This window comes from Amborella trichopoda, chromosome 13 (assembly GCF_054954075.1).
Source record: "Amborella trichopoda isolate Santa Cruz 75 chromosome 13, AtrichopodaSantaCruz75HAP2 v2.0, whole genome shotgun sequence".
Lineage (NCBI taxonomy): Eukaryota > Viridiplantae > Streptophyta > Magnoliopsida > Amborellales > Amborellaceae > Amborella > Amborella trichopoda.
The window spans coordinates 11,822,829-11,845,294 of NC_142348.1; the positions used below are offsets into that span (position 1 = coordinate 11,822,829).

The window sequence follows — 22,466 nt, forward strand, 5'->3', positions numbered from 1 at the left end:
AAACATGCCCTCAGGTCTTGGTGTATGACCTTAAAACAAACTACTATTACGGTCCCGGCAGCATGAACCTAAAAGTTGCTTCCTCGAAAGACGGACATGACGAAAACCCGAGAGGGTGTCATGGGTAAGAAAGTCAAAAGAAAAGAAAGCAAAAAATGACGGGGCACTGTAGCATTATCAGTTATCGTGAGTAAAATCGGAAAGGACATCATGAGAAAAAATAAGAAAATGGCAAGTATGGTGTAAAATCCATGGGAAAAAGTTCCACAAAAAAAAAAAAAATCTCATTGGGCTTTGCAAAAACCAGAAATGGAGCACACTCTAAGGGCTTGAACGAAAACCCGAAAGGGTGTTTAAGTCAAAGACACGTGGGGGGTGAACGTGTTCACATAAGAGGCTCTCAATAGCTCACCATTCTCAAAGAGACAACAACTGAGGGAAAAAGAATGCAAACCACAAAAATTAGAAAAGGTGGATTAAAGCATAAGAAAAAAGTGGTATTTCATTTCATGTATCCTGTCAAGATCCATATACAAGTAAGGGCGAAATGCAGTAAAAGAAAGGTGGGAAGAAGAGCGCCCTTATAAACGATCAACGACCTTGCTGATTTTGCTCTTGCTGCCTCAAAGTGCACAACATCCTTCTGCGCACGTTCCCTGAGATCAATCACTGCTTGGGTGACCTGTGACAAGGAGGTAGTCTCAGACTCGAGGGTGCGACTGAGTCCGGTCAGCTCGTTAGATAAAACCTGGCTCTTTGCTCTCAACCGGTCCACTTCTCTCTTTAGCTCACTGAACTCTTCTGTCATCCTCAGTATCTCCACCTTCAAGGCCCTCATCTTAGTCAAATGGGTTGTCCCTTGCTTGTTGAAGTCGAACTTTTGATATATCAGAGCAACCTTCCTTTTGATGTATACATCTACTTGCTCACGATGCTGCGCAAGAGAGGCCTTCAACGAGGCCAGTTAAGCTCCTCGTAGCTCACTCGCCTCTGACTCTTTTCTCAAGGCCTCTACTCGCCAATTCTCCAGCTCGCACAAAAGATTGCAAAAGTGAGTAAAGACTTCTCACAGTCTAAAGTACTTAGGGCAGCAACACAACACAAAGATTGGCAATCCCAAGACTGAGTTCTGCAAGGGGTCGCCCCTTCAATGATTGAAGACCTAACCGTAGCATGCCCATGATCATGGCTGACTTTCCATTAAAAGGTGGGCTGATTGTTGATGAGCTCAAAGCTGAAGTCACTTCAGTCGAAGGAAAAGTGGCAAAGGCATCAGCCATATCTAAAGGCATGTCATCAATACCCACTCCTAAAGACCCATCCGGCTCTGAGAGGGACTCAACGTTGGAGGCCAAAAAGACCAAGGCCTCAGCTACTTCGGTGGTGTCAAAGTGAGAAGCGACCATGGGTGACTCAAGCATGGTGTCGTAATCAAGGCCCTCCCCTGTAATGCCATCCATGCCATCATCAATGGTCACATCAACTCTACAGACTCTTTCTAGAAGGAGCCCAAGTCGAAGCTGGCCCTCTGAGAGGAACTAGGTGCAGCGGTTGCCGCTCATGCACCGGGATCACAACTTGAGAGGTGACATCTGACACAAAATCAGCGTGTTCCCCGACAGTCGTGGTCATGCCATCAGTCTCAATCGAGGCTGGGAGAGAAAGACTAGCCAAACGTTGGGACCCAAGAGCTGACCTAGTCAATCTGACACTTTTTCGTCGAGCAGAAGGCTCTTGTGCATGCTCGAACCCAGACACATCTGAAGTCATTGGCTTCTTTCCCTTCTTCTTCTCCCTTCTGAAGCACAATCATAGCGAAAGCCGGTGTCGAGTGCAAAGTGAGGGCTAGTATCAATGAGGGGATTGTAATCTTGGATCGGGCGTCCTTCCAGACTGCAAACCTTTTTGCCCTGTCTCTGTTCAAAGATTGAGCAAAGGTCATCAAAGAGGGTCCCTGTCCTCTCTTTAAGTGCGAGTACTTGTGGGGACTCTCATCTACCACCATTGCACGCGGGACTCTAAGCTGCTCCCAGTCACGGGGGTACTCCAATTCGAAAGGCCTCTGGAAGGCAAGCAGCCTGAAATTCCTACCCTGCTTGGTGTCATGTCACCAGGTGTTGTTGTCCCCCTCCTAAGGATGATTGACTTGCTAGTACCAGTTGTTGGTAATCCTCCTCCAATGTCAGTAAACCTCTTTAGCTTGGCCCATCCTGCCATAATGGGGAACAACAAATTTGTTCACCTCCTTAAGATCAAGACAGGTTGCGCAAGCTGTTCTTGCATGCACTGCCTTCCAGACCTCTCGGCAAGTCCCTAAGTCATCTTTCTTCCTCTTCAAACCCTATTTTCCATACCGCTTCTCAAACATAATAGGGAATGGGCACCCCTGGTCTAGCCCTTGTTACCGTGCAAAGCGGTGAGGATAATACGCCTCCAATTTTGAGCCAAACAGTGTTCAAAAAGGCAAAATGCACCCCCTTATACTCAAAAGGAACATCAATTCAGGGATACCTGTCGAGGCACCATTTAACTCATGACCCAGTTGGTCAAGAAAAGCATGATCAATGTAACCACCCACAGGAAACGGGTTCCGACAGGTGAAGAATGAGTCCCCTCCAAAAAGGCTTCATGCGTGACAAGGGGTTTGGAATTTGGCCTTCTAACCTGCAATCTTCACAAGCTGAGTGCACATGGTCCCGGACAAAGTGGCATTCACCATGTATGTACTACGAAAGTACGCAGAAAGACAGCCGAACAGATAATGGACTGGAAATGCTGTCCTGAAATGCCTTGGGAAGGCCTCTGTCCCTACTAACCCTAGCCCATCTCCTCCCCTGTGTGGTTTCCCCCGAGAGATCGACCCAAGGCCATGGTAAATACTGCACAACACTGGTTGTGCCAAGGCATACTAGCGCCCTCTCACCATGTCACAGGCCACGAAGAAACGACCTAGGTGGATCACATCGCTAGACTCGGGAAGGGCAAACTTGCATATGAAAAGAGGCAAGTATGTGATAAGATAAACGTCGTCTATCACAGACTGACGAACGAAAGTTGTGCGAACGACTTTAGCGCTTTCTTTCCCTTTGCCACCCAAAACGTAGTACTCGAGCTCAATAGCATCTAGGTGCTCTCCATAAAAGAATCGGATCCAGCGAGCAAAGCTCACTTGCCCATCAGTGGTCTGTAAGCTAAGAAGTTGGTAGATCTCAAATATCTCTCGGAGGCCGAGGGGAGGTGTTTCACCCCCCAATGGCTCTTTTCCAAAAATGACTGAGTTTTACGAGACAAACTCATCATACATAGCCCCCATCATAGGTAGGCCACCGACAAAGTACAAGTCCAAGAGCAGCCTCCCTCACTATGACCAAAGAGCCATGAATTGCTAACATGACTCCAAGTCTCTAAAAGGGTCTTCATGGTGGTCGGACAGCGATCGAAGTATCCTGCAGAACTTTGTACCGCTGCGAGCAAAGAAGAAAGCCTAAGGACATCCTCACAAACGTGAAGCACCTCAAGAGTCCAAGGATTATACCCCCTCACAAATTGGTGCTCCCTTTGCAGCCAAAGTCTGTCATGAGACCAAATTAACGACGTTGTTTTGGCCATGTGCTTCCCGAGGGTGGGGAGATCCTCGCTAGAAGCCAAATCGCGATGCAGGAAGAGGAATATTGGGATTCTCTCTTCTCGAGTAATAGACTCCCCATCCTCATTTTCTTGGACAAGAAAACAACTACTTTCACTAGCAAAAGTGACACGCTGGGGCCATTGTAAAGCACGAGCATGCTTTGTGAGCCATAGAGCCTCCGCTCTTAGAAGACTGGCATCGATAAAAGAGTCAGTCCCAAGCTCACCCAATCGAGGGGGATTCCTACTTTGGGGCACATCATCTGAAGAAACACCGAGAAAAACCAAAGTTACAAATGACTCGGGGATACACAAAGGCTCGTGGAGAGATCAGAAGAAGGAAGACACATGGCTTGGCAAAAATTCAGCAGCACCTCCCCTGTAAACCGGACTTTTGATAAAAATGGTGCCCAAAGAATTCAAGGCATGAGGATACTCAGGAACTGAACTATGGGACGTACCTAGCCAGACGGACCTCAGTAGAGCCTCCTTTCGTTCAGGCGAAATCCAAGTGAAAATGCTAAAAAAGCATCAAAAAAGACAAAGAAGTGTTAAAAGTACTTCAAAAGTATAAAAAATACTTAAAAAGTGCTTAAAATACTTGAATAGCACCTAAAATGCTAAAAAAGTGCTTAAAACGCTTAAAAAGCACTTAAAATACCTAAAAAGCATTAAAAGTGCTAATTAAGTGCTTAAAAGGTTAAAAAAGCACTTGAAATACTTAAAAAGCACTCAAAATTCCCAAAAAGCATTAAAAGTGCTAATTAAGTGTTAAAAATACTCAAAGGGATGCTAAGATGCTTAAAAGAGCACAAAAATATATATGCTCAAATGTTAAAATAAAAGGCATATAAAAAGCTAAGGAAGGATGGATGGAAGGACAAAAAATTTACGGAAGAGAATGGGCTCACCAAGCTCCCGAGTGCCAGATGTCCCCGTCATTAAATCATGCTTAAAAACCCCACTTTCTCACTCTAAAAGGCTCCCCACTTTCTCTCACTTCAATTTTTAAAATGAGAGAATGACAAAAGTAACCCCCTCCCACTCTTATATACCCACTTTAAAAAAGGTCCTTTTTAACCTTTCCTCCATAACCCCCCATAAATCCTATATCCCAATCCAGTCCATGACCACTTTTTGGTCATTTCAAGAAAAGAAAAACGGCAGTTGGGAAAGGGATTAAACCAAAAGACATCTTTGCCCTTAAAGGTGCTTCTTTAAATCAAAATTTGGGGAGTGGCAAAATGGTTAATTTGGGTCAAACGACATCAGAATCAGACAAAACCGATGCTTGGACGTGCAGAAAAATTCGTCGAGCAAGAAAGGCCCCATCCGTCAGCCAAATCGAGCCTTCGGGCCCAATGTACCCTATTTTCTCTCTCCTCCTCTCCCTTGACACAAATGGGCCGAGCTAGGTCTGATGCCAGAGCCCAAGACCCTCTCTCTCATGCTCGCCTCCACGCGGGTGTGCATCCCCCCTCTTCTTCAATGGGCCGGGCTAAGCCTTACACCCAAACCTGGGCCCGGGACCCTCTCTCTCGTGCACCATCGCATGCGCTCTCTCCCCTCTTCATACACGGGCTAAGGTGGGCTCTTGCCCCGGCCCAAGCCCCCACACTCCCACCCCCTCTCGCACCTGTGTGCCTCTCTCTCTCTCGCTTTCGCATGTGTACGCTTACCTCCCCCTTTCACATGTGTGAATACCTTTCTCTCTTCCTTTCTTCACACACTTACCTTTTCTCTCACACGCACGCACTTCTCTCCTCGTTTGTGTATTTCTTTCTCTCCCCTCTCAACACCCTCTCATTAACATGCCCGTTCATCTCACACATTTTTACACTCTTACCATTACATCCCAATTCCCAAACACCATCAAACATCCCATTAAATATTTATCCCAAGCTGTCATCCTCATGTATCCCCTAAAAATACCAAAACCACCACCCCTAGTGAGTCGAATCATCCCATGCTCACTCCATGCATCCCCCATAAGAGCTCACATCGTCCCTAGTGAGTCGTACCTTTCATAACCCACCATCAACTCTCCATCATTCATGAAGACTCACTCTATTCCCCAGTGAGTTGCACCCTCCATCACCATCCCATTCATCTCTCATAAAAATTCACTACATTCCTCAGTGAGTCAAACAGCTTCAAACTCACTTTAATCCTCAACAAACCCTTACCATGTTTTGAGCCTCATTTAAAATTATCATGAGTGTTACTAACCCAATTGCCCAATCTTCACCCTCAAAACCACTGTTCACCTCCATCATCATCCATCACCCACATATATATATATAAATAAAATAAATAGACATGAGCATATATGGTCATGTAACCATGGTAAAAATATATGTTTGCAAAATCGCCTGATCTAACAGCTAACCACTTGGTTAGATCGAAACCGGTCATTAACCAGTTCCGGTTTCGGGCAGTTCGGGTGATCAACTGGTATTTAAAAAAAAAAAAATTCAAAAAAATGTATATAAATTGGCAAAAATAAAGAATTTAATTTGTAATGCATTTTAAAATATTCTTCACATTATGGTAATGATTAAATATTGTTTTGGTCATTAATACTCACTTTCATATTTTCCCATCTTCTTTAAAAAATTTTAAAAATAGCCCTTGAAAAATATAAAATAGGCTAAAATCCATTTTTTTCATTAATTTTCAACATCACTTGAATGCGTTTTGTTTTAATCATTATTTATATGCTTTTTATATTTTAGTAGATTTTTTTTTTCTTTTTTTCAACACTTTTTTGACCACCCGGGATTTACCCGGTTAGAGCGGTTGAATCGACTGGTTTACCGGTTATGCCGGTTAAACCGCTTCCAGGCCCATGTCCGATTAACTATTCCGGTTCGATTTTACAAACATGCTCAAACAAGAAAAATGAGCATAGTGAAAACCCGAAAGGGCACCATGAGTAAAAATGACAGACGGGCATGGTCACGAAACCATGAGTAAGAGTGTTCTGCAAAGAAGAAAACCAGGCTCGGTGAAAACCTAAAAGGGCACCGTGAGTAAAAAAAGAAAAGAAGGCGTGCGTGACCATGAAGTCACGAGTAAAAGAGCCTAATAAAAGAAGAAAGTTGGTGAAAACCGTTCTATGCCTCTGCTGACCCCTCTGTTCAAGTGAAAACCCGAAAGGCCATTTGAATCAATAAGCATGTTGATGCAGCGCTCGCCTCCCCCCCCATAAGAGGGTACCCTGCTACTGGAACAAAAAAGAGCTTAAGAAAATTCTGACAGTATGAGTCAATCCATGAGAAGAACCCAAAAGTCAGAAGAATCAACAAGATGGCAAGCTGGAGCTCCATGAAGAGTTCATTTTCAAAATCTCACCAAAAACAAGAAAGTTAAGCAGACCAGTCGAAGATGCTCTCAAAATGCAATTGACTGTCAAGCCAGACCAATACCTCTATTGACATCCAAGGTACCAGTCTCCCTAAGGTTCCCAGTTGCTAATGGTCTAGATTTTTCAGGATGACCAACAAAAAGCCCCTGACTAGACCCGGTAAGACTGGGGCTTCAAGCCCCAAAGAGACCGCCTCGCCAAAATCCCCACCTATCGATGGTCCAGACTTTTAATGATGGCCGACAAAAAGCCCCTGATTGGATCCGATAGACTGGGGCCCCAAGAGGCACCCCACCTATCAAATAAACTCCAAACCCTGGCCCAATTAAGGCCCTCGACTATCTATCCAAAGCACAAGCATCTCTTGAAGTGGGAAGAAAGCCCTTAAGCAAGGCCCCCATCAAAAGACAAAAAAGAAAGACTGGTTAGTTGGGAAGGAAGCTCTTAAATAAGGCCCCCAACTGCAGACAAACCCTGATTCTGACTAATTGGGTCAACAAGCCCTTAAGCAAGGCCCCCAGTTGTTGGAACAAAAAAGAAGGACTCCTGAAGTGGAAAGAAAGCCCTTAAGCAAGGGCCCCACCAGTAGTTCAATTCTCATCTCCCCCTCAAAGTCTTGACACCCCTGGGTCTACAAGCCCTTCAACATGGCCCCCAGATGTTGAAGAACCTCGGTCATCTCCTAGCGAAGAAGCTTGCATGATTCCCCCTTTGTCAGTCGTGCTGATGCCAATGGCTGAGAAGAAAAACGAAAGCCAGAGGACCAATTTGGATTTCAAATGTTGTCTTTCTCGCTTCTCTCGAAGCACAACATTCGGCAGGGCAAGTTGTTTTAGGGTATTTTTCGACACTTTTATCCTCGATACGAATAAGGAGGAAACCAATCACTGCCTAGTCCCACAAGTACCAAAATGCCCGCGGACCACAGAAGCACTAATGAAATAAACCCTGATATGGAGCAAACTTTTGAAAGGCAATCGATAGGTCCCAAAAAGCACGTGGAGGTAGCACTTGAATCCCTAAGAATACCCACCAAGTTTCGTCGCGATCCGACGACAATAAGGTCGATCAGAGACAAGACCAGTTTGCAGATTCGACCTCTTACATGCTGAAAATTCACCTTATAACAATAGCCCTATCCCCAGATCTTCAGATGAATACCAAACCACTTCCATTGGATTCAAGAGGTCTGAAAACCCTCAGATATCAAATTTCAGCTCATTCAAACACTTCTAGACAATTATGTGACCAACTTACCCAAAAACGGTAACCTGTTATTCTGGTGCACCCTCGGTGAACCAGTTGCCATTGATGAAAACTGTGTAATATGATTTCAGTATCACGTTTGAAGCCCATAACTCTTTCATCCTAAGTCAGATCAAGCTCAAATTTCAGGAGGATATTCGCCTCATCGGCACGCACGTTTTGATATATGGCAGGGCCCATGGTGCGACTCTAGACGTAAGAAATCTTATAGAGAAATTGCTTGAGAAAACTCATGTGTTGCAGACTTTTACAAAAAGGATATCTCTTCAATCAAATGGTTATATCACAAAGCCCCAACCTTAGATCAACTTGAAAACTAGTCCATTGCGATCGTGATGTCGAGGGCTTTGATCCAAAGTAAAAATCATACGTGATAAGTGATTAAAAAGGCTGTATTTCCATGTTGCAAGAAAAGGTATTTTGCGGTGATCGAAATCCATATTCTGACAACTTCCCTAATTCGAAAAGTGGCGGTCCGGTCACCAAATCAAGCCATTCTGGTCACCAAACGATCGTGACGACTTCCCCGTCGTTTCACGATGGAAAGATAGACTTAAAACGCCAAGGAATGGATAAGATCCGAGATCTAAGATCACAAATTCCCCATCTTTTGATAGAGTTTGCTAAGAGCTCAACACTTCGATAAAAGGATAAAACGATATGTCAAAATGATCGCCTTGCCGATACCATCACTTTCGCGGTATTCTTTTTGTCGGAATGACCCGAAACTTCCCCAAATGACCACTATCGCCTATGGCCTCTGTTTGGGGACCATCTTACCATTTTTGAGATTGTGGATGGGCCCAAAATGATTATTTTTCCCTAAAACTGGGATTCAAATTAAAATAATAGAAAATGTATCTTTTAACAATTTAGGTTAGTTTTGAGCATTCACCCTTGTTTCAAGGAGGTGCTATAAAATAATTTGTAACCCTAAGTTCAAATGAGGGGGATGAGAGATTAATGAGACTTGGCCCTTAAGCTAAAAAGTCAATTGAGTTTCTCTTGGTTTGCAATTTTTTTCTCTACCCCTTTCACCCAAAGAGAGGAGAGAGAAAACTTTGCCCATAAACCACTACCTCTAGAACTTCTCACTTACCACTTGGAATCCCTCACTTCTCACCTGGAACTCTTCACTCTCAACCTAGCTACCGGTCTGGTCCAAGGACCCTACTAGGTAACCCCTTACTCTTTCCTTCGCTTCTCTCTTCTCTCTCCTCTCTCTCTCTCTCTCCTCCCTTTGTTTTCTCCCCACTTTCTTCTCTTTTTTTTCTCTCTTCTCTTTTTCTTCTCTCTTCTCTCTCTCTCACTGTTAACCTTAGTCGTCGAGCCGCATTCTCTTCTCTCTCCTTTCTTTCTCCTCCCTTTCTTTTCTCTCCTCTTTTTTCGTTCTTTCTTTTCTCTCTCTTCTCTATCTCTCTTTCAAGGCAAAGCGGGCCGGCTGCTAAGCCATTAGCCTGCCTTTTCTCTTCTCTCTTTCTTTTCTCTCTCTCCCTCTTTCTCTTCCCTCCCCTTTCTCTCTCTTTCTCTCCTTCCCTCTCTCTTCTCTATCCTTTCTCTCTTTTTCTCCTCTCTCTTCTCTCTCCTTTCTCCTCTTTCTTCTCTCCCCTCTTTATCTCTCATTCTTCCTCTTTCTCTTTCTCTCTCTTTCTTCTCTCTCCCCCACGGTTAACTGGGATGGCAGCTAAGCTATCGGCTCGCCTTCTTTTCTCTCTCTCCCCTTTCCCTCTCTCCCTCTCTCTCCTTCCCCTCTCTCTCCTCTCTCTTTTCTCCCATCTTTCTCTCTTTCTTCCTCTTTCTCTTTCTCTCTCTTTCTTCTTTCTCCCTCCTCCTCTCCGTCTCCCTCTCTCATGACTAACCGGGCCGACGGCTAAGCCTTCAACCCCTTCTCTCCTCTCTCTCTTCTCTCCTTTCTTTCTCTCTCTTTCTTCCTCTTTCTCTTTCTGTCTCTCTCATGGCTAACTGGGCTAATGGATAAGCCGTCGGCCTACCTTTTCTTCTCTCTTCTCTCTCTTTTCTCCTCCCCTCTCCTCTCTTCTCTCTCTCTTTTCTCCCATCTTTGTCTCTCTTTCTTCCTCTTTCTCTCTTTCTTCTTTCTCCCTTCTCTCTCCCTCTCTTACTAGCGACCGACCCAACTTCTCTTCTCTCATTTCTCTCTCTCATCTCTCCCTTCTCTCCCCTCTTTCTCTCTCTTTCTTCATCGTTCTCTTTCTCTCTTTCTTCTCTCTCTTCTCTCTCTTCTCTCTCACAACTAACCTTACCGGTGGCTAATCCATCAGCCCACCTTCTCTTCTCTCTCTTTTATTTCTCTCTTTCTCTCCATCCCTCTCTCTCTTCTCTCTCCCTCTCTCTCTCCTCTCTCTACTCTCTCTTTTCTCCCTTCTTTCTCTCATTCTTTCTTCCTCTTTCTCTTTTTTCTCTCTCTTCTCTCTCTCACATGACTCACCGTCGGCCCACCTTCTCTTCTCTCTTTCTTATCTCTCTATCTCTTTTCTCCCCTTTTCTCTCTCTACTTCCCTTCTCTCTCTCTCTCGTTCGAGACGGCAGCCATGCTGTTGACTCCTCACCTTCACCCCCTTTTTTTCTTCTCTCTATCTCTCTCTCTCTCTTTCTCTCTCTCGCTTGTTCGAGCCGGCGGCTCCTCACCTTAGCCCCCCTCCTTTTTCTTCTGTCCTTCACTCTCCCTTTCGAGCAGGCAGCTCTCACCTTCACCCTCTTTTCTTTCTCTCTCTCTCTATCGAGCCGACAGTTAAGCCACTGACCCACCCCTCACCCTCTCTTTTTCCCTCTCTCTCACTCTCTCTCTACCGAGTCTATGGTTAAGCTGTTGGCCCACCCCTCCCCTTCTATTCTTCCTTCACTCTCACTCTCTTTCTCTCTACTTCAACAATGACCCACCCCTCTTTCTCTCGGCTTCTCTCTCCTCCTCTCAATCTCTCTCTTGCTCTTTTTCTCTCTTGCTCTCTCTTTTTCCTTCCGATTTCTCTTGCTCTCCCTTCCTCTCTCTCCTCCTCTTGATCTCTCTCTCTTTCTCTCTTGCCCTCTCCTTCCTCTCTCGCTCGATTTTTCACGTTCTTTCTCCTCTCTCTCTCGATTTCTTTGTCTTCCTCTCTCTCTTCTTCTCTCTGCCTCTCTCTTCTTCTCTCGCCTCCTCTCTCTCATTTTCTCTCGCTCTCTCTCTCCTCCTCCTCTCAATCTCTCTCTTGCTCTCCCTCTTTCTCTTCTTCTCTCTCTTCCTCTTGATTTCTCTCACTCTCTTTCTTGTTTTCTCTCTCGTCCTTCTTCTTCTCTCTTTCTACCTCATTCTCTTTTCCCCTTCCCTCCTCTCTTAAAACCCTTTTCTCCCATCTCTTATAAACTCCTCCTTCTTTTCTCCCTAACTCTCTATTGCTTCAACCCCCACACCATCTCTTCTACTATAATTTCACCCACTTCATGTTATTTATTTATTTGTTTACTCATATGATACCGTTTGACAAGATGGCTCCAAAAGGCTGCCAAACTGACAAACAGTCTCATATCACCCCATCGTTTTACATATATATATCTCTAATGGCAAGTCAGGGTCTTCTGACCCACTTTTCTGACAACCTTATGTGTGTGTGTTCATGAGCCATAGAGTGCGAGCAAGGGGACTAGAGCTGAACCAGCCTCAGGATAGGGGGCTTTCCATCGTGATCTAAGAGGGTACATACAAAACGCCTGAGCGAGTCACGAACCCATTGTGAGGTAAGTCCCACCTCACACCCCATAATCCTCTCTTATTAGTTGATATATATTCGCATATGCACCTCATACATTGCGGTTCTCGAGGGAACGATCGTGAGCCAGACTCACACATCTGTATCCTCACGCGGTCATCTGATTCCAATGAGATCGAGGCCCATCCAGTTTTTTTGACGCATTGTTACTTACTATGGGTAGGTTTGGCTAAGTGGCATTCATAACTAAATAAAAAGCTTAAATGAGTTAGGATGATATAGGAGACCACATACAGTTTAGCTACAATAACTACGAGAAGTCGGTCCTTACTTAGAAGTGAGTTTGCATTCATGATCGAGTTTCCCCAGAGAGGTGCATTGCTGCAATGCTGAATAACCCCAATGCCCTACGTCCGAAGCTAGGTTCTGGCACGACTCCTGGTCGGTATAGGACATTTTGAAATTTTGAAGATTTTGGTTTGTTTGAAGCGTGTGGTAAGTGTGGAAAATCAACTCAGTAATGTGTGTGCATGTAGTCTGTGATCAAGAGGCTCATTCAAAGACAACATAATCACTAATGCAAGATAAGCATGAATAAAGAGAAGATCTAGTCTAGCAAGATATGGTCAAAGGTAAAAAGGATAAGGTCTAATCTAAAGATGCGCGAAAATATTTTTTGAATTTATCTTTTTTGGTATATTTGAGAAAATTAGATCATCATCTTCATCATAACCTTTTTCTAATTAATTGCGATAGGCTACACAAATTTTGGTTCGTCATTCTACTCTATTAAAGGCCATATCCACAGTGAGGCTCTAAGTTCCCATATCTTATTGAACTACTTCCAACCACGTCCTTTTAGTCCTACCCCTTATCCTTTTAAGCCCTTTCACTTGAACTAACTTGCACCTCCTAATAGGTATGGTACTTGGTCAGCGCCACACTTGGCCAGCCCACCTAAGTCTACTCTCTTCCAACTTATCGCCTATTTGTGCCACTCTTAAATTCTCTCAAATGGAATCATTTTTAATTTTATCCCTTCTTGTCTTGTCATTCATCCATCCCAACATCCTCATCTCTGCTACATTCATTTTATGGTATATTATTTTTTGTCCACCCAACATTCATCTCCATAAATCTAAGCTGGTCTCATAGCTGTCCTATAGAACTTGCTCTTCAGCTTCATTGGTATACAACAATTACATAAAATTCCAGTTACACATCTTCACTTTGCTCACACAGCTCTAATTCTGTATGTGACATCTTCAATATCACCATTTTCCTAGATTATTGACTTAAAGTATCGAAAGTATGGTATTTTTTGTACTTCCTAACCTTCAATTTTAACTACTTCCTCTTCTCTACTCCGATTATTACTAAACTTGCATTCCATATACTCTGTCTTAGTCTGGCTAATTTTAAAACCTTTGAATTCTAGAGCATCCTTCCAAAGTGCTAATTTTGTGTTCACACTGTTTCGGGTCTCATTGATCAAAATTATATCATCTGCAAGCAACATACACCACGGTACCTCATCCTATAGGTGCTTAGTTAAGTCAGCTATGACTAAGACAAAGAGTTACAAGCTCAATTTTGACCCTTGATGTAGAACTATTGTCATTGAAAACTCACTTGTCTCTCCACTATTTGTTCTTAAACTGGTTAGCGCTCCATCATATATCTTTCACCAAGTCAATGTAGTATCTAGAAACTTTTTTCTTTTCTAACACCTGCCAAATCAAATCTCGAGGCACTCTATCATAAGCTTTCTCTAGATTAATAAAGATCATGTGGAAGTCTTTTCCAGTCACCCTAAACTTCTAAATCAGTTGCTTGAGTAGGAAAATAGCCTCAGTTGTTGACCTTCCTTGCATAAAACCAAATTGATTTTCATATACACTTAGTTTCATGCCTTAGGCATTGTTCAATAACTCTCTCCCAAACCTTCATAGTATGACTTATAAGGTTGATCCCCCCGATAGTTCTCACAATTTTGTATGTCTCTTTTGTTATTGTATATAGGTACCACAATACTTTTCTTTCATTCATCTGACATTTTTTCTGTTCTCATCACCTTATTAAACAACTTCGTCAGCCAGTCAATGCCAATATCTACCATGCACTTCCAAACCTTTATCGGTATACCACTTAGTCTTAAAGCCTTTGAAAATAAGATAAAGATGTATTTTGAAAAAAGAGATAAAGATGTTTCTAAAGAAGATAAAGAAGCCTCTAAACACAATAAAGATGCTTCTACAGAAGATAACGGTGTTTCTAAATAAGATAAAGATTGAGAGAAAAAAGGTCCATCTTTTTTATGGAGAAAAAGAAGAAGATAAGTTCTAAAAAGAGAAGATAGAATCTAATAAGAAGAAATATTTTCAAAACTATCTTATTTTATTTAATTATCTTTCAGTAAAATATAAATATTTGTCTTGATAGGATAAAGGAAGAAATCCAAGGCAGACCTATAAGGCAAACCAAAATTTGATAAAATAAACAACAAGAAATCTAAGAAAATCCTATTTTTGTTATCCTTTTCCTTTTTTTTTATTTTACAAAAAACAAAAATAGAGAATAAGAAAGTGCCAAAAATCACCAAAAGTGGGGAGAATTTGCCAAAATTGTTTTTGGGTAGTCCGTACAGTGCGACACGGGCCGTGTCTGGCTGCACGACAAATGTTGCCTTATGCAACTACCACAATACGGGGTGTCTCGGGCAAAGTAGTGAGCCTCGGATAAAAAAAATGGGGCTCTCTTGTGGATTTCTTGGTGTTTTTTACCCTCTGAATTTTATGTTTTTCCAAAAAAAGCTATTGTAAAATTTCAAGAAGTGTTTTTAAAGAAAAATTTCATAGGTTTAGAAGCTCAAGGGACCCACAGTAGGCGTCACACTAGCTACGCTCCGATATGTGCCGATCTTAGAGAGAGATCAACTTGAATCTTTGCAAAACCGAGTTAAATTTATGAAAAAGTAGAGAATGTGCGGTCACTCAAAATATGTCCTCAGAAACGATACAGATCTTTTTAAATGTGATTTTTTTTAGTCCACTGGTAGTGCCAGCATCACAATCTATGTAGATTGCTTTTAAAACACTTCTAAATTTCAAAGAGAGAAAGTATTTTAAAATTTTAGAGAGAGAAACTATATTACATTTTAGAGAGAAATTGCGTAAAACAATTTAGAGAGAGAACCTTTCTAAAAAAATTTAGAGAGATAAATTATATTAAATATAAATTTTAGATGAATAAAGTATATTAAAATTTTAGAGGGATAACATATATCAAATTCTAGAGCGCTAAACTACCTGAATTTTTTATAGATAAACTATTTCAAGAATTTTAGAAATTAATATTGTATCAAATTTGAATTTGTAGAGAGAGAAAGTATCTTAAAACTTTAGAGAGAGCAACTAATCCAATTTTAGAGAGAGAAGTTACTTGAGAATTTTTAGAGAGAGAAACTATCTCAAAAATTTTAGAGGGAGAAAGTATCTCAAATTTTAGGTTTTAGATAGAGAAAGTATCTCAAATTTTAAGAGAAAGAAACTCCCAAAATCTTTAGAGAGAGAAACTATCTAAAATTTTTAGAGAGAGAAACTATCTAAATTTTCAATTTTTTAAGAGAAAATAAATCTTAAAATTTTAGAGAAAGAAACTATATCAAATTTTAGAGAAAAATTACCTGAAATTTTTTAGAAAAAGAAATTATCTCAAATTTCAAGTTTTAGAGAGAAATTATTGTAAAATTTTACAGAGTGATACAATATCAAATTTTAGAGAGAAAAACCACTTAAATTTTTTTAGAAAGAGAAATATCTAAAAATTTTTAGTGAGAAGAACTTCTCAAAATATCAAGTTTTAGAAAGAAAAAGTATCTTAAAATTTTTGTGAGATGAACAACAGAAACTTTTTAGATAGTAACTATCTTATGATTTTTAGAGAGAGAAACTATATCAAATTTTAAGTTTAAGAGAGAGAAACTACATCAAAATTTAGAGAGAGAAACAACTTAAAACTTTTTAGAAAAAGAACTACCTCAAAAATTATAAAGAGAAATTACATTAAATTTCAAGTATTAGAGAGATAGTATAAAGAGTGAAACTGTATAAACTTTAGAGAGTGAAACTATATAAAGTTTTAGAGAGAGAAATGACTTAACAAAAATTTAGAGAGAGAAATTATCTCAAAAAATTTTAGGTATTTTTTTCCTCTAAAATTTGATATAATTTCTCTCCTTAAAGTTTTGGTTAAAAATTTTATAATGGGAAATTTTTTAATATATATTGTTGCATACCAAATACGTGTAACGTAATATTCACATGAAAATATTTTGCCTGAAAATTTTTCATACCTACCAAATGTGTCTTAAATAGTGTAAACCCATGTTACACAAATAGATGGCCCAAAGGATTTGCATAACCTATGTATTATCTACAAGCTATCCAAACAGTCATTTCTCAATAACCATGTTTTGGCATAACCAGGTTTTGCATAACCATGTTATGATCCAAAACATGGTTTTGTTTACCCTAGGATCCAAACGAGCCCTTAATATCACTTGAAAATTCAATATTATAACTCAATGGTATCCCTAATATAAAATCTTAAAACGCTTGATACATAAACAAGCAAACTATGTCATTTTACATAAGAACTTCATAGACTCCACTTGTAACTTTGCCATCATCAAACATACATCATGATCAATATGAATTCAAAACTTAATGACTCACAACTCATATGAAATTAAAACCATGGTGAATGGAGTGCCAAAAATGTAAAGGGAAGCCAACAATTAAACCCTTAATGTCCAGATCACGAGTTAGATCTTTCAGAAACTTCATATTATAAAGCATGGATGGCTTGAAAAACTCAAGGGTTTACTTCACTCTAACTATAGAATCATGCATTCTTACTACTTAGAAATGTTCAAAATGTGTGTGTGTGTGAGGGAGAGAGAGAGATAGAGAGCGAGAAAGAGAGATGTTGAGTTTTAAAGATCAAAACAATCGAAGAGATGGAGACCAATCGACTTAGACAAGAAACATATATCTGTGTAGAGGATGAAAAGCAAGGTTAAGTAAAACTAGCGAAAGAAAAATAGTACAAAAAAGAAAAAGAAAAGAGACACAAAGATTAACGTGGTTCGATAAGCATGGGGCAGCATATCTCTCTTCCACTAATAACAAAACACCATGTAAACATGGAGAAGACAAAGGATTACATGCTCTCTCTCTCTAAAGCCCAAAATCTGGGTCTTTTTCTCACTAGAATACCCACCCAAATACTAAAGAAGTAACATTTTTCTCTCTGGATTTTTTCTCGCTCACATATCTTCTCTCTCTACAAAACCATGATTTTTATAGAGAACTCAAGAGACCCATAAGAGGCTACAAGTGAGGCCAATCCAAATCTTCCATAGGATAACCATAAATCTACATATGAATTTAGAACTCATATTTTCCTCCACCATGATAGCGTGAGAAGACCATAAAGATTTCATACCCATGATATTAGAAAACCTTTAAGGAAGCTAAGTGTCATGTAAACGCCTTTCCCAAATCTAAGGATTTTCACCCATAAAATTAGGAACTTTATAAAAGTGAAAACTATCCTATTGGAAATATGCATTCGCATATATACAAAATTCTCCCACTTGAAGACATGTTTTTATTGTGACTAGTTTTCTCCCAAAAATTGTTGCCCACCGGTTACTAATCATCAAGTAACCACAAGCCCCAAGGAAGTTCTGCACCAAGTGAATTTTCCTTTCCCAATGGGCTTAGTCAACATATCTGCTGGATTGTCATTAGTATGAATTTTCTGCAATAATACTTTTTTATCTTCTACCACATTACGGATAAAATGATACCAAACATCAATATGTTTAGTCTTATTACAGAAGGCTGGATTGCTTACTAAAAACCAGGTACTCTGGTTATCACAATAAAACGGTATACCTTCTTGTACAACTCAAAACTCGCCAAGTAACCTGTTTAGCCAAATTGCTTCTTTAGATGCATGAGTAAGTGGCATATACTCAGCTTCTATAGAAGACAATGCCACCATAGATTGCAACCTTGATAACCAACTAACTGCACCACCTCCCAAAGAAAAAATATATCCAGTAGTAGACCTTCATTTATCCAAGTCACTTGTAAAATCTGAATAAACAAAACCAGTGACTTTCAAATCCATTCCATTGTAACAAATACCAGCATTGCAAATTCCTTCAAATATCGAAGGATCCATTTCACAACGATCTAGTGATCATGACCAGGATTGGCCATATATTTTCTCACAACTCCCATTGCTTGTACTATGTCAGGTCTGGTGTTGACCATGGCAAACATGAGACTCCCTACTGCATATGAGTACGGTACTCGAAACATCTGTGTCTTCTCTACTTCGATGCTAGGAATTTGTTTCGAAGACAGCTTCATATGCATAAGAAATGGGGTACTAACTGGTTTGGCATTCTGCATATTGAAGCGTCGTAGAACTCTCTCCACATAACTCTTTTGAGTTAATCAAATTTTCCTTTTCTTCCTATCCTTATAAGTACACTCATCCCAAGAATTTGGTTAACCGCCCCCAATTCTTTCATCTCAAATTACCTAGCCAATTGTGCTTTAAGTGTTGAAATATTCTGTTTGTTTGGTCCTGCAACAATTATATCATTGACATATAATAACAAGATAATAAAACGTCCATCACCATAGCCATGAAAATAGGCGCAATGGTTAGCTTCGCATCTACAAAAATTCAAGCTCAACATGAAAGAGTCAAATTGTTTGTACCAACACCTGGGCTCCTATTTCAACCCATACAACGATTTGTTGACCCTACACACCAAATTCTCTTTATCTTTCTCAATAAAACCCTCAGGTTGGGTTATATAAATTTTTTCTTTAAGTCACCATGCAAAAATACAGTTTTCACATCTAATTATTCCAACTATAAATCAAGAATAGCAGTTGTAGTCAAAACAACTCTAATAGTGGACATGCACACAACAGGAGAAACAATCTCATCAAAATCAATATGTGATTTATGAGCATACCCTTTCACAACCAATCTAGCTCTGTTCCTTTCAATAGTTTTATTAGGACCTTTTTTCTTTTGGAAGACCCACTTGCAAGCAATTGTCTTTCGCTTCTCTGGTAGTTCGACAAGATCCCATGTTTTATTTTTTTGCAGGGCCTCTATCTCTTCTTCCATAGATCTTCTTTATTAACCGACTTCAATGAACTTACATGCCTCAAGAAAATAAATTGACTCACCCTCCTCTGTTAGGCAAGTATAGGATAAGACATAATTGTTAAGCCTCACATGAGCCTTTTTAGTTTTATCAGATCTTCTTAATTCAAGATCACCTAAATATTCTTCAAGCTCTTGGACAATGTAGGTTCTTGGCCCTGACCACTATCTCGTTGGTTATCATGGGTGCATTCGACCTCAATAGTTTTTGCATTTGGCTCATCTTTCTTTTTCTGCATGAAATTTCATTGAAAATAACATCTCGGCTAATTATAACCTTGTGGTCAATATGATCCTACACCCATTGTACCATCAACACATTCAAGAAAAACACACTTCTTGGATTTTTTATCCAACTCAGATCTTTTCTCCTTTGGAATCAAAGAATATGCATCACAACCAAAAGCACGAAGAAAAGTATAATCAGCAAGTTTATCTATCCAAACCTCTTCAATAGCAAAATTGGGAGACCTATTGATTACGAAACAAGCTATATGAACTGCTTCTGCCCAAAAACATTGCTCTAACCGCACAATATTGAACATATACTTGGTATGCTTCATAATGGTGCAATCCATTCCCTCTGCAACACCATTTTGCTTAGATGTTCTAAGAACTGTCATTTGCCTAACAATACCATGCTCACTACAAAAATTATTAGATTCACCAGACCAAGATTCTCCGCATTATCAATTCTTGGACATTTGATGTTCTTACCTTTCTGGTTTTCTACTAAGGCCTTAAATTTTTGGAAACAACTGACGGCATCATATTTATTTTTTAGCATATAAACCCACACGTTTCTTAAAATAAAAGTGACAAAATATATAACACCCCTATAGAAACAACAAGTGATTCCCATGTGAATGAATTAATCAATTTCAAAATATCCATACTTTTAGTGGTGGATAAAATAAAATACAATTTGCTTTGCTTTCTACGTAAGCATGACTCACAAAAATCAAAATTAAAATATTTTAAACTAGGGAGAAGGTTTTTATCGATAAGCACCATTGAGTCCACGCTCACACATATGACCCAAACATGCATGCCACATCACGGCAGAGTCCACCTCTACAATATTGGCCTCTCCCAAAATTGTTTCACCAACAAGTTTGTACTGATTGCCTGCTAACTCTCCTTTCGCAACCACTAGTGCTCCTTTTGAAATTTTTAGACATTTATTTTCACATGTAAATTTTAAACCTTACTCATCAAATTTTCTCAAGGACAAAAGGCTCCTTCTGAGACTTGGAACATGTACGACACCTGAGATGGTGCATATGCCTCCATTGAACATCTTGATTCTTATATCTCAAACTCTCACTATTTTACATGAGTCTCTCTCAAGCCTAAAAACAAAGTATTTCCCTCACTAGAATCTCACCTAAGGACTCAAGATCTAACCTTTTCTCTCCTGATTTTTCCTTTCCCACATATCTTCTCTCTCTACAAAACCATAGCTTTTATAGATAACCCACGAGACCCATAAGAGTTTACACATGAGGCCAATCCAAATCTTCCATATGATAACTATAAATCTCCATATGAATTTAGAACTCATATTTTCCTTCACCATGGTCACGTGAGAGCACCATAAAGATTTCATACCTATGATATTAGGAATCCTTTAGGGGTCGTTTAGATACCTGAAAATATATTGTCTGTGAAATATATTACTGTCGTAATACATTACCTAGAATGGATTGTTAATGTTTGGATAGTATTTAGATGCAACCTGGGAAATACGCTGCTACTGTTTGGCTATGTCTAGAAGAAATATGGGAAATGCATTACCAATATTTTACCAACACTTGCCTATAAACTATCATTTCTTTCTTTTTTGTCACAAAATTCCACTTACATGCAGAATTAAAGTCATAATCACACTATTCCAAAAAGATTTTCTAATAATAATATCATTATCATTCCAAAAGGATTTTCTGATAGTAACTTTTACTATTCTAAAGTCATCCTGACATTATTTCCTACTTATTTTGCATGCCTTTGGCATTTACATGGAATCACATGTCTTCTAACATGATTAGACTTTAGTTTCAACCTGATAAGTCATAGGAATAATATGATTGGGATAACATGATTTTATTGTGATAAGCCTTATTTTTATTTATTTTTTATAGAAGTCTTTCAAATGTCTCTCTGTATAATTTCAAATAAACAATAAATTTATGATACCAAATTCAAAATCATTATGGTACAAGTTAAAAAATGAGAAAAAGTTTGATTAGTAAAAAATGAGAAGAAGTTTGATTAGTAAACTATAAGGTTTGATATTGCAGCTCAAAATTCTGAGGCATTGGAGGAGACTAAAGAGGTATCTTATTTCAATTGAGCTTCTACTGATATCTTATGAGGATTATGTTGGGTGAAATTTTTTATTATGATCGTGTTGGGTAATTTCTCATTGATTACCAATTATTATTTTTATTATTTTTGTTTTGATATGAAAGCTGAGCCCTTCATATGGGGGTTACAACTTAAATTGGGGATAAAGGGATGTATAAATGGATGTGCACAGGAGTGTAGAAATAGATGCGGGTGGAAACACATATAAGTGGAGCAGAAATGGATGTACACAGGAGAGGGAGAATCGTGGGAGAATGGATGGCATGGCGGGAGGATGTACACAAAAGAGGGAGAATCGCGGGATAATGGATGGCACAAGAGAGAGGGAGAATCATGGGAGATAGAGGATTTTTTTTGGGTAAGACACATGCGTAGTTAGATTACCTGTTAAGCATGTAATGGATTTCACAGTCATTCTACGCGTAATAGATTTGACGTATTTGCATAATAGATTTGACGTTTTTTTGAGGAAATATTGTGTAATTTATTTCTATTTTCTTATTATTGAAGTGTACCCAAACATGGTAAATCTTATATTTCCTTGTGATATGTTTCCATGTAATAGATTGTCAGGTATCCAAACGGCCCATTAAGGAATCGAAGTGTCATGTAAATGCCTTTCCTAAAATCTAAGGCTTTTCACCCATAAAAATAGGAACTTCATAAAAGCGCAAATTATCCTATTGGAAATATGGATTCACATATATCCAACAATGTGGCCATGGTGTAGTGTATCATATAACAAATTTTCAAATACTTATGCTAGTAGGATTTTCAAAGAGGATGAAATGTTCACTGATATATCTAATATATTCACTCTAAATTGCAGAAAAAGTCATGAAAGAAATGGTGTTTAGGAGATGAGACTTTAATCT

General features: G+C 39.6%; 1 long non-coding RNA gene across 2 annotated transcripts in view; it reads left to right on the forward strand.

Moving 5' to 3' along the window:
* The window catches only part of LOC148779037 (uncharacterized), a 51,413-nt gene extending 29,288 nt beyond the window's left edge, over positions 1-22,125 (forward strand). Inside the window, exons 3-4 of one of the 2 annotated variants that reach the window (XR_016047730.1) lie at positions 21,525-21,559; positions 21,764-22,125. This is a non-coding gene — a long non-coding RNA (uncharacterized LOC148779037). The remainder of the gene's footprint in view (positions 1-21,524; positions 21,560-21,763) is intronic. The other variant, XR_016047731.1, reaches the window with a different exon arrangement.
* Positions 22,126-22,466: the final 341 nt, after the last annotated feature.